At 38.1% G+C, this 15863-nt stretch overlaps 1 long non-coding RNA gene across 1 annotated transcript in view; it reads left to right on the plus strand.

Annotated features, from left to right (window-relative positions):
• Window positions 1-4137, plus strand: part of LOC129489435 (uncharacterized) — a 294613-nt gene extending 290476 nt beyond the window's left edge. The window contains exon 4 of the long non-coding RNA XR_008659984.2: window positions 3978-4137. This is a non-coding gene — a long non-coding RNA (uncharacterized lncRNA). The remainder of the gene's footprint in view (window positions 1-3977) is intronic.
• Window positions 4138-15863: the final 11726 nt, after the last annotated feature.

Below are 15863 nucleotides of genomic sequence, written 5' to 3' on the forward strand. Positions count from 1 at the left end.
ATCTTTGGGAGGCTACATACATATTACTATTTTATTCCTCTAACTAGCATACACTAAGCTAATCCATGATGTATAATAGAACAAAAAGGCTGACTCCAAGGACTAAGGTATCAACAATTCTGCTTGGTGAGCCTAGGATCACAGGTCATATTACAGAAGCCTATGACCTGCCAAGGCCCCTAGGGCATATGTGAGAATTAAAGTAGTCAGAGAGCAGATGGAGGCATGATAACTGACTGAGCACGGGGATGAAGCCAGGATTTATGGTGCTTATAGAAGGTAAGTCTGGACGAAAAGAACAAATTCGCACAGCAGAACTGGTGGGAAGCTCAAAAGCTGGAGAAACCAGAGGTGGAATTCAGTCAACAAATGGTGAAAATGGGAGATAAATTAAAGACTATCTTAGAACATTGTCACCTCCACCACCAACCCCTCTGCACAGAGCCTCAGACAAATGCCTGATTCCTGCACATTCACACACTCTCCAAGCAGGAGACCAGAGCTTCATTCTCTAGAGCAGAGGGAGACTTACTGAGCAGGTAATCAAGCTTAAACCTCAAGGTCCTTCATCTGTATGGGCCCCTTCTAAGACAGCTAGCCTGAAAGAGCCCTAAGACGTACTCACATGGCAAATATTTTTATAAACTTTGCAAAGGTAAAATACTTTAACCACAATTATTTAAGACTGCTGTTTCTTTCCAATTCAAGTTCCTCTCCATCATACTTCCTCCCATTTCAAACAGCTTTACATGGCTATGGGCATTTTTGGGATATGTCTATGGGAGAGTTGAATTGGAGATACATTTAATTTGGGTTTACCAGGATACATTTGTGTGGTTTGTAGTCACTTCCAAGTATAAAGTGTTGCTCACCATCCCAGTGTAAAAGGGACTACCTATTGTATACCAAGTATCATCCTTTGTGGCCCAAAGGTGCAGGGTCAAAAGTTATACAATGGTGTGAATGTATCCCATGGTGCCCAGTTTGGGGAATATGTAGATAATGAAAGATAAACAAGCTCATCTGCAGAAAAATTTTCCAATCATCAGATTTATAATTAGTAAACAGAGAATTTGGTTCCCATCAATGTCTGCTCAAAATGGAAATTCTCTCTTGTCGGAAACATACTTGATGATACAGTGTGTACAATTATAAATGCATCATATATGTTTTTAGGGGAATTGTACCAAATAGAATAAATCAAAATTCCTGTTTATGGGGAACACAAACATATATACAGCTAATAAGTATATACGTAAAGTCACATGATTTATGTCTCCCAATGGATCAGATTGCCTTCAAGGCAAAATGGCCTAGAACAAGTGTTCTAGTGTCAAAACTCATACATACATGTATTCAAGAATAAGACGAAATATGTAGTATGAGTATTTATTTAGAAACTGAGAGAAAATTTAGGTAAAAAATTACAGGAATATGAAACAAAAGTGATAATGACAATTAAAATTGGTAGAAATTATCAAGATAAAAAGCAACTCAAATAATCTTGGGGGCATATTAAAACAATAATTTATTGTTGTTTTAAAAAGAAAAATTTATTTTTGTTATTTTAAATCGGTACATAGTAATTGTACATATTTGTGGGATACCTGTAATATTTTGCTACTTTCATAAATGTATAGTGATCAAGGTAATTAGGATATTTATAACCTCAAACATTTATCATTTCCTTGTGCTGGGAACATTTCTAACCTTCTCTTGAGCTATTTTGAAATATACAATAACATTACTCTACAGTGCTGTTGAACACTAGAACTTTTTTCTTCTATCTAACTATATTTTTGTACCCATTAACCAACCTCTCTTATCTCTCCTGATATCTTTCCTGTCTTCTGGTAGTCACCACTCTACTGTCTCCACGAGATCACTTTTTAAGCTCCCGCATATGAGTGAAAACCTGTAATATTTCTGTGTTTGCCTTCTCTCACTTCACACAATGATTTCCAGTTTCATCCATGTTGCAGCAAATGACAAGATTTCCTTCCTTTCATGGCTGAATAATATTCCATTGTGTAAATATAACACAGTTTCTTTATCCATTTTTATCCGTTGATGGAACTTAGGTTGTTTTCATATCTTGGCTGTGTGCTGCAATAATAATACTGTAATAAACACGGAAGTAAATACTGAAAAAGAACATTTTTGAATAGAAACAATGAGTGGGCTTTTGGATAATTTGGCAATTCAATTAATGAAGAAGTGAGAATCATATGAACATAATAAAAAAATTTAATTTCTTGCTGTTTTACATGAAATATTGATATTATAAAGATAACATAAAACTCCCAATATGCCACCATGATGAAGACACTGATGACAAGCTGGTTAATGAATGTCATCAATTTAAAGATTCTTTAAGACTAGTCATTGCACAAGGCACCTTGAAATGCCCAGAAATCTTTCTGTTAATAATGGAAGAAATGTAACAGAGGGCTTTCCAAATTTGGCAGCAATCCTAATTTACATGACATTACCAATGAGTTGTGAAACTGTAAAAAACCTCTAAACTACCAATATGTTAAAAAAATTTAATAAAGCTAGAGGAAAAACTGAATTATTTTCCTGGCCTCTGTAAAGTAAATGATATTATAAGATTGTAATATAAAGAGACAAAGAGTCTGTAGCAAAAAGAAAAAAAAAGTAGGATAAAAAACACTATAGAGTGAATAAAAAGTGTCATTTTCCTAGATTTTGTGACATTTGTGGAATTTGTTGGCTTTGCTAAATGTGCTATTGGTTGTAACTTATTTTCCCATTGTAAATAAATTCTGAATTCAGATTCATGATTTTGTGCTCTTACATTTAAAATGATCTCTCATTGTAAAAGCATCAGGTTCCACAAAACTGTATCTGTCCCTACTCAAGACATGCTGAAAGGGACAGGCTTGGGGCTCACAAAAGATGCAGGGCTGAAAGCTGAATGTCTGCAGATGGAAAGATGGGGCCTTTCTGCACTGACCTCTGCCTAGTCATCCAACAGCAAAGCTGCCAGTTCACATGACTTAGTCACAGATGCAGAGCTCTGGTTAGCTTTTTCATACCAAGTTTTTTTTTTTCTTTTTTGAAAAGTGAAACATAAAAAATTGCAGAGAATACCATGACCACATGTGACACAGACATCTCATATATTGCCATTTTTTTCTATTATCTTTGGATATATTTTTTAAAGAAATAAAATATCAGGCCAGCATGGTGGCTCATGCCTGTAATCTTAGCACTTTGAGAGGCAAAGGCGGGCAGATTGCTTGAGTCCAAGAGTTTGAGGCCAACCTGGGCAACATGGAGAAACCCTGTCTCTACAAAAAATAAAAAAATAAGCTAGACATTGTGCATACGCCTGTAGTCCCAGCTACTTGGGAGGCTGAGGCAGGAGAAGAACTTGACCCCGAGAGATGGAGGTTGCAGTGAGCTAAGATCATGCCACTGCACTCCAGCCTGGGTGACAGAGCCAGAACCTGTCTCAAAAAAAAAAAAAAAAAAAAATATATATATATATATATATATATATATATATATATATATATATACACACACACACACACACACACACACTTATAGTTGAAGGCCTCATGTGAAAGCCTCCTCTTTCCCTATTATCCCATGAATTTTAGTTCTTGTTAGATTTGCTTTTCAAATATATCCCAAATCTGGTTACTTCCCCTACCTCCACTGCTGTTACCCATAACCCAGGCCCAGGCCACTGCAGTTCACCTCTCTTGGAGATGAGAGCAAAAGCCTCATAAGCAATCCTTTTGCTTCTACTCTTAGAGTCAGTTCTCCACTCAACACAATGATCTTTCATAAACTGAAGTCAGATTGTTTCATTACCTTACTTTAAAACCTTCCAGTGGTCTTCCATTGCAATGAAGAAAAAAAAGTCCACACTCGACAAGAATCTTCATGACACGAAAGCAGGACAGGCCCACTGTGTGAGCTCATCTCTCACCGCTTCTTCACAGGCTCCAGTTGCTGAGGACACTTCAAACAAGTCGGCTAGTTCCACCTCTGACCCTCATGCCTTGTGTTTCCACTTGCCCGGCCTGACCCCTGGGCCTCTCTAGCACTGTTCAGGTTTCAGCTCAGTGGCACCTCCGTAAGTAACATTTTTACTCTATGCCTTTATGCTGTCTTATTTTCTTTATAAACTTTTTGTAATCTTTAGTTATCTCATTTGCTTATTATTATAATTTTTTGGTCTCTTTTATATGCTGGAATGTAAGCTCTGTGAAGGTGGAAGATGTGATTCTTTTCATACTGCTGTATTTTCAAGCAGTGCCTGTTACACTGTAGCCAACCAATATGTATTTGTAGAATAAATTCAAATTAAACTTCTCTTCAACATCACTGGATATTATTTAATAAAGCAGCAGCAGGCCGGGTGGTGGCTCACGCCTGTAATCCCAGCACTTTGAGAGGCCAAGGTGGACGGATCACTTGAGGGCAGGAGTTTGAGACCAGGCTGATCAACATGACAAAACCCTGTCTCTACCAAAAAAAGAAAAAAAAAAATTAGTTGGGCATGGTGGCACACCTGTAATCCCAGCTACTCGGGAGGCTGAGGCAGAAGAATCACTTGAACTGTGGAGGCGGAGGTTGCATTGAGCCAAGATTGCAGCACTATACCTCAAAAAAAAAAAAAAAAAAAAAAAAAAAAAAAAAAAAAAAAAGAGGGAATGACTTCAAAAATCTAAGAGAACATGATCTTCAACTTGGGATGTCATATTCAGCCAAATTATTAATCAAGTGTGACAGCAGAAAAGGATAATTTCTGACATGTTGGACTCAGAAAATTTGCTTTCTATATCCCTATCTTGAGAAGCTGGGGAGGTTCCAATGAAAATAATTACCAAACCAAGGGAGGGGGAGACACGGGATCCAGAAGGCAGCGGATCAACCTCTTGAGCACAGGAAGGAGATGTCTCAGGGTGACGGTGGAACAGCTGTCCTAGGGAACAACTGGTCCAGAGAAGAGTTGGGACAGAGGGAGCCACCAGGAAAAGAACTATCTGATAAGAGAGGTCCCTTGGGAAAACAAGAGCAAACAAAGCAAAAACAAGATATGCAGGTAGAAGATATTATGGCACTTTTGGAAAAAATTAAGGAAGAATATTTACTTAGTCATAACTATGTAACTGAAAACAGCTGAATAATTCTATTGGGAAAATGGCTTCAAAGAACTAAATCCTGGTTTATCGTAAGAGAAAGTTAATGTCTAAAATCAACAAATTGAGTAGTAGCAGTGTACATATATTATTTGGGAAGTAAAACGTAGCTATTTGATGAAATAGCTAAGAGGCTAAACGGTAGTTGCCTCTGGTGAGTCGAACTGAGAAGTTGGGAAGTGTGGGGACTGAACAAGGGGATTGTTGCTTTCCTTTTCATATTTTCAGTACTATCCGTTAGATGACTGATGAAAAGAAAGACATGTAAACAGTTAAAAAGCATAATTTATTCTGGTAACAGTGATGATAACAGCAACAACAAATAAACAATCCAGGCTTTTGCTGGCTTCATTCTCTGATTTGGGAAAAGACGTATTACTGTCTTGGAGATGTATTACATTTGTGGATGACATCCATTGACTCCTTTGGGACACTGTGGTTTATTTTAGATAGCCTTAAACATTTAAAAGCCAAATTGTACAATTAACTTTTCAATGCTGCATGGTTTAGAAATTATGTAGCTATGTCAGGATAGTGTGTGTGTGTGTGTGTGTGTGTGTGTGTGTGTGTGTGTGTGTGTGTGTGATTTCGAGAAATGTCAGTAGATTTGGTTCAGAACAAGAGCAACTTGCATTCTTCTGATAGAATTCCCAATTGGCCTGCAGTGGTAATGCTTATGGGAAGATCAAGATTGTGCATGTGGTAATGTCTAAGACTTTGGAAAAAACCTTTCGAATATTAGCCAGACTCTTTGAAGTGAATTCAGAAATACTAAAAAACAATTCACAAAGAATGTTCTTTTGGAAGTGGTGAGTTGGACAGGAGCAGGAGTGACTTTCAGTTTTATAACTTTAAAAATAAAATTTGAAAAATTTTATTTTAGATTCAGGGGTACATTACATGGGTATATTGTGTGATGCTGAGGTTTGGAACGTGAAAGATCCTATCACTTAGGTAGTGAGCATAGGACCCAACAGTTTTTCAACCCTTGTTCCCTCCCTTCTTCCCCAACTAGTAGTCCCCAGTGTCCATTGTTGCCATCTTTCTGATATGACTGTTTTTGGAGGTAAACAAGCATATAAACAAAATACAAAAAAGATTACAGTTGGAGTTTTTGTGCTTCTAATGGTAATGGGGAACACAATAAGTAATAATAATAAACAGCAACTTTCAGCTTGACTTTTGCCCAAACCAAATAGAATTTGAAATGTAGATGTTTTGACATTTGCAAAATGAAGAATCACTGTACTTTTGCATGATCCTAAAAAGTTCCCCATTCCTAACACAGCGTGTGTTAGGAATACAATACTACTAGATTGCATCATTTTTACTGTTATTTGTCAGTGCAGCCTGGGTACATTCAATCACTATTTGTTGACTAGCTCTTTACCCACAGGAATAGAATGAACTGACCTTGTTCTCTGTGGGTGAGGGAGCCTGTTCCTAAGACAAAAAAGCGTGCAGCTTCTGCCAAGACCCACTTCCTTCCTGAGTCATTTTGGATGCAAACATCCTTGGCTTCATCTGATGGACAGAGGATGAGAAATCTATTTGTCAGATAAATGGGGTAAAGAGATAAAGAAAAAAATCACAACCACTATTTTGTAGTAAGCTGGGAAGGATGAGCGTTACCTTAGTTTTCTGTTTCATGGGAGAGAAAAAGAGACCGGGAAAAGACTGTTCTAGATAGGCAAGAAGGTGAGGTGATCTATGGGTGGTGTTACCTGCTCGACTGGGCAGTTCTGGGAAAGGAACACATGCCTGGGGTATGCCACAGCCAGTAAAAACAACAAAATAAACAAGCAAAAACAGTGTCTGGATCTTGCAGGGTTTGGGATCCAGGCTGGTGCTAGGCAATATCTTGAAGTAAAAAATGTGTTGTGTACAGCTGTTTACTTTAGCTTGCTCTCCTCTTACTTCCCCAGGCTGGACTCAGATATACACTGTGGAGTTTCCAGTATGACTCTCCTAATCCCAGTGAGCTTGCCCACTTATTAGATGACTGCAAGCCTGGTACCCAAGATGGGGTCTTTTTTTGACCCGGGGCTGTGGAGAGAGCCCCCTTCCTTCTCTGGCTGTCGAACTTTATGAATGTATGCTAGAGCTAACTGGAGCCATTGCTCTGGCCTCTTGGGGATGGCCAGTTTGAGAGAATAAGGCCCAACAAGAACATTCCAAAAATCCAGAGAGGAAGGTGTGAGAGGGAGACCATGAAAGGAAGAGCACTCAGGAAAGTTGGAGGAGAGCGTAACCAACAGGAAGTGACCGTACCCCTGAAGCCATTTCCAAGCCTGCTCTGTCTCTGGTTTGGTCAGTAAAAACCTTTTTATTATTATTATTATTATTATTATTATTATTATTATACTTTAAGTTTTAGGGTACATGTGCACAATGTGCAGGTTTGTTACATATGTATACATGTGCCATGTTGGCATGCTGCACCCATTAACTCGTCATTTAGCATTAGGTATATCTCCTAATGCTGTCCCTCCCCCCTCCCCCCACCCCCCACCCCACAACAGTCCCCAGAGTGTGATGTTCCCCTTCCTGTGTCCATGTGTTCTCATTGTTCAATTCCCACCTATGAGTGAGAACATGCGGTGTTTGGTTTTTTGTCCTTGCGATAGTTTGCTGAGAATGATGGTTTCCAGCTTCATCCATGTCCCTACAAAGGACATGAACTCATCCTTTTTTATGGCTGCATAGTATTCCATGGTGTATATGTGCCACATTTTCTTAATCCAGTCTATCGTTGTTGGACTTTTGGGTTGGTTCCAAGTCTTTGCTATTGTGAATAGTGCCGCAATAAACATACGTGTACATGTGTCTTTATAGCAGCATGATTTATAGTCCTTTGGGTATATACCCAGTAATGGGATGGCTAGGTCAAATGGTATTTCTAGTTCTAGATCCCTGAGGAATCACCACACTGACTTCCACAATGGTTGAACTAGTTTACAGTCCCACCAACTGTGTAAAAGTGTTCCTATTTCTCCACATCCTCTCCAGCACCTGTTGTTTCCTGACTTTTTAATGATGGTCATTCTAACTGGTGTGAGATGGTATCTCATTGTGGTTTTGATTTGCATTTCTCTGATGGCCGGTGACGATGAGCATTTTTTCATGTGTTTTTTGGCTGCATAAATGTCTTCTTTTGAGAAGTGTCTGTTCATGTCCTTTGCCCACTTTTTGATGGGGTTGTTTTTTTCTTGTAAATTTGTTTGAGTTCATTGTAGATTCTGGATATTAGCCCTTTGTCAGATGAGTAGGTTGCGAAAATTTTCTCCCATTGTGTAGGTTGCCTGTTCACTCTGATGGTAGTTTCTTTTGCTGTGCAGAAGCTCTTTAGTTTAATTAGATCCCATTTGTTAATTTTGGCTTTTGTTGCCATTGCTTTTGGTGTTTTAGACATGAAGTCCTTGCCCATGCCTATGTCCTGAATGGTAATGCCTAGGTTTTCTTCTAGGGTTTAATAAAAACCTTTTAAAATTTAAAATAGTTAAAGTTAGGTTTCAATTTGAGATGGAAAGATGCAGCCAAGAGTCTTGCCTTAAGAGTCAGTAATGATCCCAAAGGGAGTGAAAAAGTCAATGGTGGGTTTTTAGATGTTATAACACTTGGACAGAGGACATTTAGAGCAGCTTTCCTTTGTGACATACTGTCATAGTTGCCAAAGGGAAAGGGAACACTGGGTAGTTTTTTAAGAAAATATAGATCCATTGAGGGAAAATTGATGCAAAACAAATGCATATATTGACATGTACAATTTGATGAGTTTTGATATATTAATGAACCAATGAAATCATCACCAAAATCAGGAGAATGAACACATCCATCACTTGCAAAAGTTTCCTTGTGACCTTTTGTAATCTCTTCCTCCACATAGGTAACTTCCCACCCCAATCCCTAGGCAAACAATGGTCCATATAAATGGAATCACAGTGTATGTACTATTATTTAGGACATTATTTATTTAGAATATGGATTCTTTCACATAGGATAATTATTTTTTGATTCATCCATGTTTTTGTATCCATAGTGCTGTCTCTCTCCCCCCACTTTTTTTTTTTTATTGCTGAGAGTATTGCATTGCATGGATATAGCACAATATGTTTATCCTTTCGCCTGTTGAAGGACATTTGAATTATTTCCAGTTGTGGCTACCAAAAATGAAGTTGCTATGAACATTAGTGTATAAGTTTTTAGATACACCTTTTCATTTCTCTTGGGTATATATGTAGTAGGAATAGGATTGCTGGCTTGTATAGTAAATGTTATGTTTACCTTTTTAAGAAATTACAGAACTCTTTTCCTAAGTGATTATAAGCATTGTTTCAAAGTTCTAGTTGCTACCAATCCCCATCAGCATTTGGTATTGCCTCTCTCTTAGTTGAGCCATTCTAATGGGTTCGTATGGTTTTAATTTGCATTTTTTAAACTTCTGACAATGTTGAACATTTTTCATGAGTTTATATGCCATCCTTATGTATTATTTGATTAATTGTCTGTTCAAATCTTTTACTCATTTAAAAAATTCTAAAAAAGTTTTAAAATAGCTTTACTTAGGCATAATTCACATACAATAAAATTCACCCCCTTTAAGTATACAGATCAATGATTTCTAGTAAATTCATATAGTTGTGCAACAAACAGCACAATCTACTTTTACAAAATGTTCATCCCATCAGAACGTTATCTCCTACACATTTGTAGTGAAGCTTCACTCCCACTCCCAGCCCTAGACAACCCTAGATCTGCTTTCTGTCTCTACATATTTGCGTTTTCTAGAAATTTCATATAAATGGAATAAGAAAAGATGTAGTCTTTTGTATCTGGCTTTTTTCACTTATCATAATATCTTTGAGGTTTATCTGTGCTGTAGTATGCATCACTCATTTGTTCCTTTTTATTCCTGAGTAGTATTCAATTGTATGTATTCAATTATATGCATATATAACATTTTATCTATTTGCCAGTTGATGGACATAAATTGTTTCTAGTTTTCAAATACCATGAATAATGTTACTACGAACACTCATGTACATATCTTTGTGGGACATATATTTTCATTTCTCTTAGGTGGGTACCTAGGAATAGAATTATTGGGGTGCATAAGTATGTGCTTAACTTTTTAAGAAATGACCGAACTCTTTTTTCAAAGTGGCTGTTCTATTTTATATTTCCATCAACAAAATATGAGGGTTCCAGTTTCTCTACAGTTTTCTTCAACAAGATTCAAGTCAAATAACTATCATGCTAGTACATGTGGCCTTTTGCTCTGGAAAACTGAATCAGGGATGGGCCCTTAGCTGATAGGTGCTCTGCCAGGAAAGCTCTGCCCATGAGGACTGATAGAAATCAATTGGGGATCCTCTCTCTGGCAAATTTGATATAAAGAAGGAATAAAGTGCTTGATGAAAATATATGTAGAAGGAAGCAGAGACACAGAAATGCTGAGTCCCATGAGGGCAGAGCACTAGAGGAGAGCTTGGTGAACTGCTCCAGCCATGAGGGAACCGGATCTGCACTGGACCTTGATGGATCTCCCCTCTGACACAGCCTCTCCTCTTCTCCATCCGAAACACTTCCACTGTTTCTTCTAAAGTAGTCCCTGATGATCAGCAAATTCTCCCATGTCTTTACTGTCTCCTTGACATATCTTATGTCTTCTCTAGAACCTGCCTTTCTGTCCCTAAGAGATTTCCTCCTGCAGCACTCTCAGATTGAGGCTGCTCATCTACTCACAATTCACATTCATCAGGGTTAAGAGGTAGAGTCAGTGCTCTCTTCTCTTTCTCATAGCCTTTACTACACCAGTGCTTCCTGCTTCAGACTAGATTTCCATACTTTTGTTAACGGACGAATGCGTATCTCCCCATGAGACCCAGATCACTTGACCATAACACTCTCCATCACACTCTTTGTTTCTGTCTCCTTCTATCTCCTTATCCAATGAACACCTACAGTCAGTCCTCCTCTCCTCAGAGACTCCTACATGTAGGCAACGTACTCAGCCTCCTTGTTTCTGAGTCCCTTGACCTTCTCATCTCCAATGTCTGTCTCCTCTGTTCTACTGTAGCCACTTCTTTCAAAGTTTCACTGTGGAACTTGTCATCGCTATGACTCTACCTCTGAAATTATTAATTTAAGCATTTCCCTCTCTGACAACAACTTTCTAACTTTCCATCTTGCTTTGTAAAGTACCTCCTTTTCAAGTGTTCTCTCACCTCATCAGGACTTCCTTGATCAACATTGATAACTATCCTCCCTCTTAATCTGTTAAAGCCCAGCTATCTTCACTTCCCATTCTCTCCATCTCAGATTCCATGTTCTACTATTTCAGACACTCCTTTTCTATGTCATATAAATTCCCATACCTTGTCCATCTTCCACACTCACCTTTAATAGAAAAGCAATTTGAGGAATTCCACCTACATTGTCTTCATAGATTTTCCCAGCAATTAAGGGTATAGGTACAGGTATCACTATACATTCATGGTCTCCAGACTAAACTGGGCTCCCAACACTCCCTGGTTACACTATTCTACCATTCTCTTTATTTTTATTTTATTTACTTTTTTGAGATGAAGTTTTTGCTCTTGTTGCCCAGGCTGGAGTCCAATGGTGTGATCTTGGCTCACTGCAACATCTGCCTCCCGGGTTCAAGTGATTCTCCTGCCTCAGCCTCCTGAGTAGCTGGGATTACAGGCATGTGCCACCATGCCTGGCTAATTTCTGTATTTTTAGTAAAGATGGGGTTTCACCATGTTGGCCAGGCTGGTCTCAAACTCCTGACCTCAGGTGATCTACCCGCCAAAGCCTCCCAAAGTGCTGGGTTTACAGGTGTAAGCCACTGGGCCTGGCCTCTACCATTCTTTTTAACAATCACCTCAAAGCTTTTCTACTCGCCTCAAACCTTTGATCAATCTCCAACAATATGCGCCTCCCTATTCTTAGCATATGACTCTGTCTTCTACATCATGGAAAACATGGAAGCCTTCAGACGCTGAGCTCCTTCATTTACTACTTAGCAGACCTACAGCTCTGCTCATTAAGGATTTTGCATCCACTTTCTTCCCTCCTGTTGTAATGCAGGAGGCATCCTTCCCTTGCACCTCCTTGTGCTCTCTGACCTTACACATAGCTACTTTCTCCAGAACTCTTAGTTCATCCTGTCTCTCACTCATATCTTCAATATCTAAATTTTTATCTTTAAAAAGATTCTTCCCAATAGCATTTAAAAATACTATAGTCTCTTCAGTCTTAAAGGAAATCTTCCCCCTTTTATCCCTTAAACACACACACACACACACACAAACACACCCCTCACAGGAACCCTTCTGGACCCCACATCCATCTCCAGCTGCTGCTATTTCCCTTCTTTTCCCTTTAGAATCAATGTCTTTAAATATTTCTCTATAATTATCTATTCTGGCTTCTGTTTCCCACTATATCACTAAAACTGTGTTCACTAAGGTCACTGAGAAATTCTATAAGGCTAAATCTAATGGATCCTTGGGGTCTTATCTTCCTGGACCATTTAACCCATTTGATATGTTGTTCACTCCCTTATTCTTGAAACAAATTACGCTGCCCAAGAGACACAGTACACAGTAAACCAATGCATTCCAACCAGGGAACCAGAGAACTGGATTCTAGGTGTCTTTTTAACCACCAGTCTGTCAACCTTCCTTTTAACCACCAGGCCACTTAGTATCTCTGGGCTGAAGTGCCACATTTTTTAATGTGAAGAGAAGACTTCATGTATGGGAAAGTGGGGGTGGACCAGATGGCTTCTTGAGGTCCTTTTTAGCCCCCTGGAACCCATGGTTGCTGATTTTGAGTCACACATGAGTTAGCAGTCACATTTGTATGCATGGTTCAGCATTCCCATCTTTGAAGTGAGACATTTTCTCTTGCTGCCTAAATTACTTCTAGGTTATAACTTCACCTTTGGAAATGATATTAACTGTTTCAGGTCTCTATTCTGTTCTTTACTAATGACTGGATTTTCTAGAGAGAAATAACTAGCCAACTGAAATACCAAGTTACCTCCTTCAGCATGCTAAGAATCCTAGACTATTTAAATTCATAGAAACGTGAAATTTTACTCACTGGGTCAAAGCACTAGGGAGAGAATATCTTTTTGCCCCAAAGACTAGAGCTATCAGGAAGACGTATGCAATGTTTTTACTGACCTCAGGTCTTGTAAAAAGCCTTGAGGGGAAAAAGGTAACACAAGTAACAGAAAATAATAACTTATTTTTATTTCTAGACCACCCAATGTAGTTCAGTAGGAAGAGAGTGGGCTTAGAGCTAGAACTGAATTTAGACTCTGTTCAGTCAGCAGTTGCTCTGTGAATTGGGGCAAGCTACCTCAAGTAGCTCATCTGTAAAATGGAGACAGTAATGTCTTTATTTGGTCTCCTAGCACAATTGTGAAAATCTAATGAGCCTACAAATATAAAATACGCTGAAAAGTACAAAGGGCTGTGCAGCTTCAGATGTTCACTACTGGAGAAATTAATGTCCTACAAAGAAAGGTCTACCGGGGCAAGGACTTTCTGAACATATTTGTAGTAGACAGGGCGTTAGATTAATACTTCAGACTATCACATATGACATAGCAGAGTCAGAAATTGTTAGGGTATTGACCTGTTAAGGGAAAGAGAGTTTTAGGGAGAAAGATGTAGATGAGAATTGTTGGTTTCAATCTTCCTTCTGCATGTAGGTCTTTCAACCTACAGAAATTGATCTATAAACTTGAAGGAGATTGCTTATAACTTCTCAGCCATAGAGATTGCAGTTTGCAGAAGTTTTCCAAAAGAATTATTGCTTAAAAGAAAAGAACAAGCCAGAAAGAAATACGAGTCTAAATAGAGCAAAAAGTGAGATAATTTAAATTTGTTAATTTCTTCCAAAATTTTAGTAGATTGGAAAAATATGGTCCTGTGTCTCACTGGTATGTATTGAAAGAAAAGATCTTTTTCCCCTTTTCTTAGTTTCTTTCTCTAGAAGACATCATATATAAGAGAGGGAACTTTCCCTCTATCTGGTTTAAACTAATCTCAAAGATGTCAATATGAAAGTCAACCTAGGTACATTACAGTATGTGAATTTAGCTACTTTGTTTCCACATTATTGTTTCTTCTTACGTAATCTTACACATGACATACTTGTCATCATTTTTTTCTTATAAATCTACTGGAAAGATCCAGTCATTAGGCACATCATTTTGTGCATAGAAATTTACCTTTTTCCCTTGCTATTCATGATTTGAATCAGGGCCACCTAAAGCAAAAATTTTCTACATACCTTCCTCCTCTTAATCTATTCCATGAACTCACTGCTCCACAGATGGTAAAGGTCTGCTGTTTATAAGTGGTTTTGTGAAAAAATTATTAAGTGATTTCGTGGGTCACTCCCATTCCATCTGATTTAGGAAATAATATTTTGGTTTCCAGGATTTGTGTGTTTTTCTTGGCATCCTAGGGTATAAAGAAAAAGATAAACCTCTCCAGAAATACAAGGGATAGTTCACTCTACTTACTCGTGTCTGCAAGATTCTTACTTTTCAATAACAGAACCCACTAGAACTGGTTTAAGCAGAAAGGGATCTATTAAGGATTATCAGATCACTTACGGAAATCTTTGGGACAGCCAAAGAGGAAACTATTTTAACAAAAGCTTCAGAGTAGACATATCACAGCATCCAACATCTACCATTTGGCGCTATTCATGCTGGAGAATAGCATAGGGGAATCTAGTTTCCGTTATGATCAATATTCTTTTTGCCCAGTGTTCATTCTTAAATTTTAGGGGAGGAGAAATATGAATTGCTTTCACTTTGTGAATATACATGGGAAATAGTGTTGGGAATTGCTAGATATGAAAACATGAGAACAATTCTGGATTTTTTTCTCCCTTACTTTGTTTAAAGCATCGTTTCCTAAAGATGGGACACTTTTCTCTGCCAGCCTTCAAAATGGCTTAGGTAGTACAGGATTGTGGCATTATGTAGCCTTGAACCCATATTGAGGACTGTATTCTGTTTTCAATAATCTTTCAGTCCTGATTATATTAGGACAAAGTTCAGAATTTATGCCAGTGCTTTTAATTTTTCTCCCCCTTGCTGATATCCTTTTTAACAACAAAAAAAGCAAATCTCACTCAGGCTCAGAATGTTCAGCAGGTGGCCAATGGAAGTGAGTTAAACTTTAGTAACATTCTTTTGATCTTATTGTATTCATTTTTATAATTTACTTTTTATTCATAGTACTAATGCTTGCTTTCCATTTCCAGGTCATTAAAGTTTCCTTTCAAAATAAAAAAAATTAAGTAAAAAATTGAGTCAACTTACAGAAAAAATTAAATATACAACACATATGTGGTAAGCAGATGCAGGAAAAGTCCTGAAGGTGGAGGGCAAATGTCTAAAATCTCATAAATACTGCCTTATAGAATGTTTCTGATGCTTTATATACAGCCTTGGAGCAAGTTATTTAACTTCTGCCTGAGCTTTTTATCTTAAAATAGAGGTAACTTTAGCTTACAGAATGAAGTGGTTCATGGAGATAATTAATGTAAACTACTTCACAGTGTCTAGCACAAGGCAGAGGTTCAAAAAGTGGTGGCTATTATTATCAGAAAAGGTAGGTATCAGACTTCTCATTTTACGGGGGA

Source organism: Symphalangus syndactylus, chromosome 9 (assembly GCF_028878055.3).
Source record: "Symphalangus syndactylus isolate Jambi chromosome 9, NHGRI_mSymSyn1-v2.1_pri, whole genome shotgun sequence".
In the NCBI taxonomy this organism is placed as follows: domain Eukaryota; kingdom Metazoa; phylum Chordata; class Mammalia; order Primates; family Hylobatidae; genus Symphalangus; species Symphalangus syndactylus.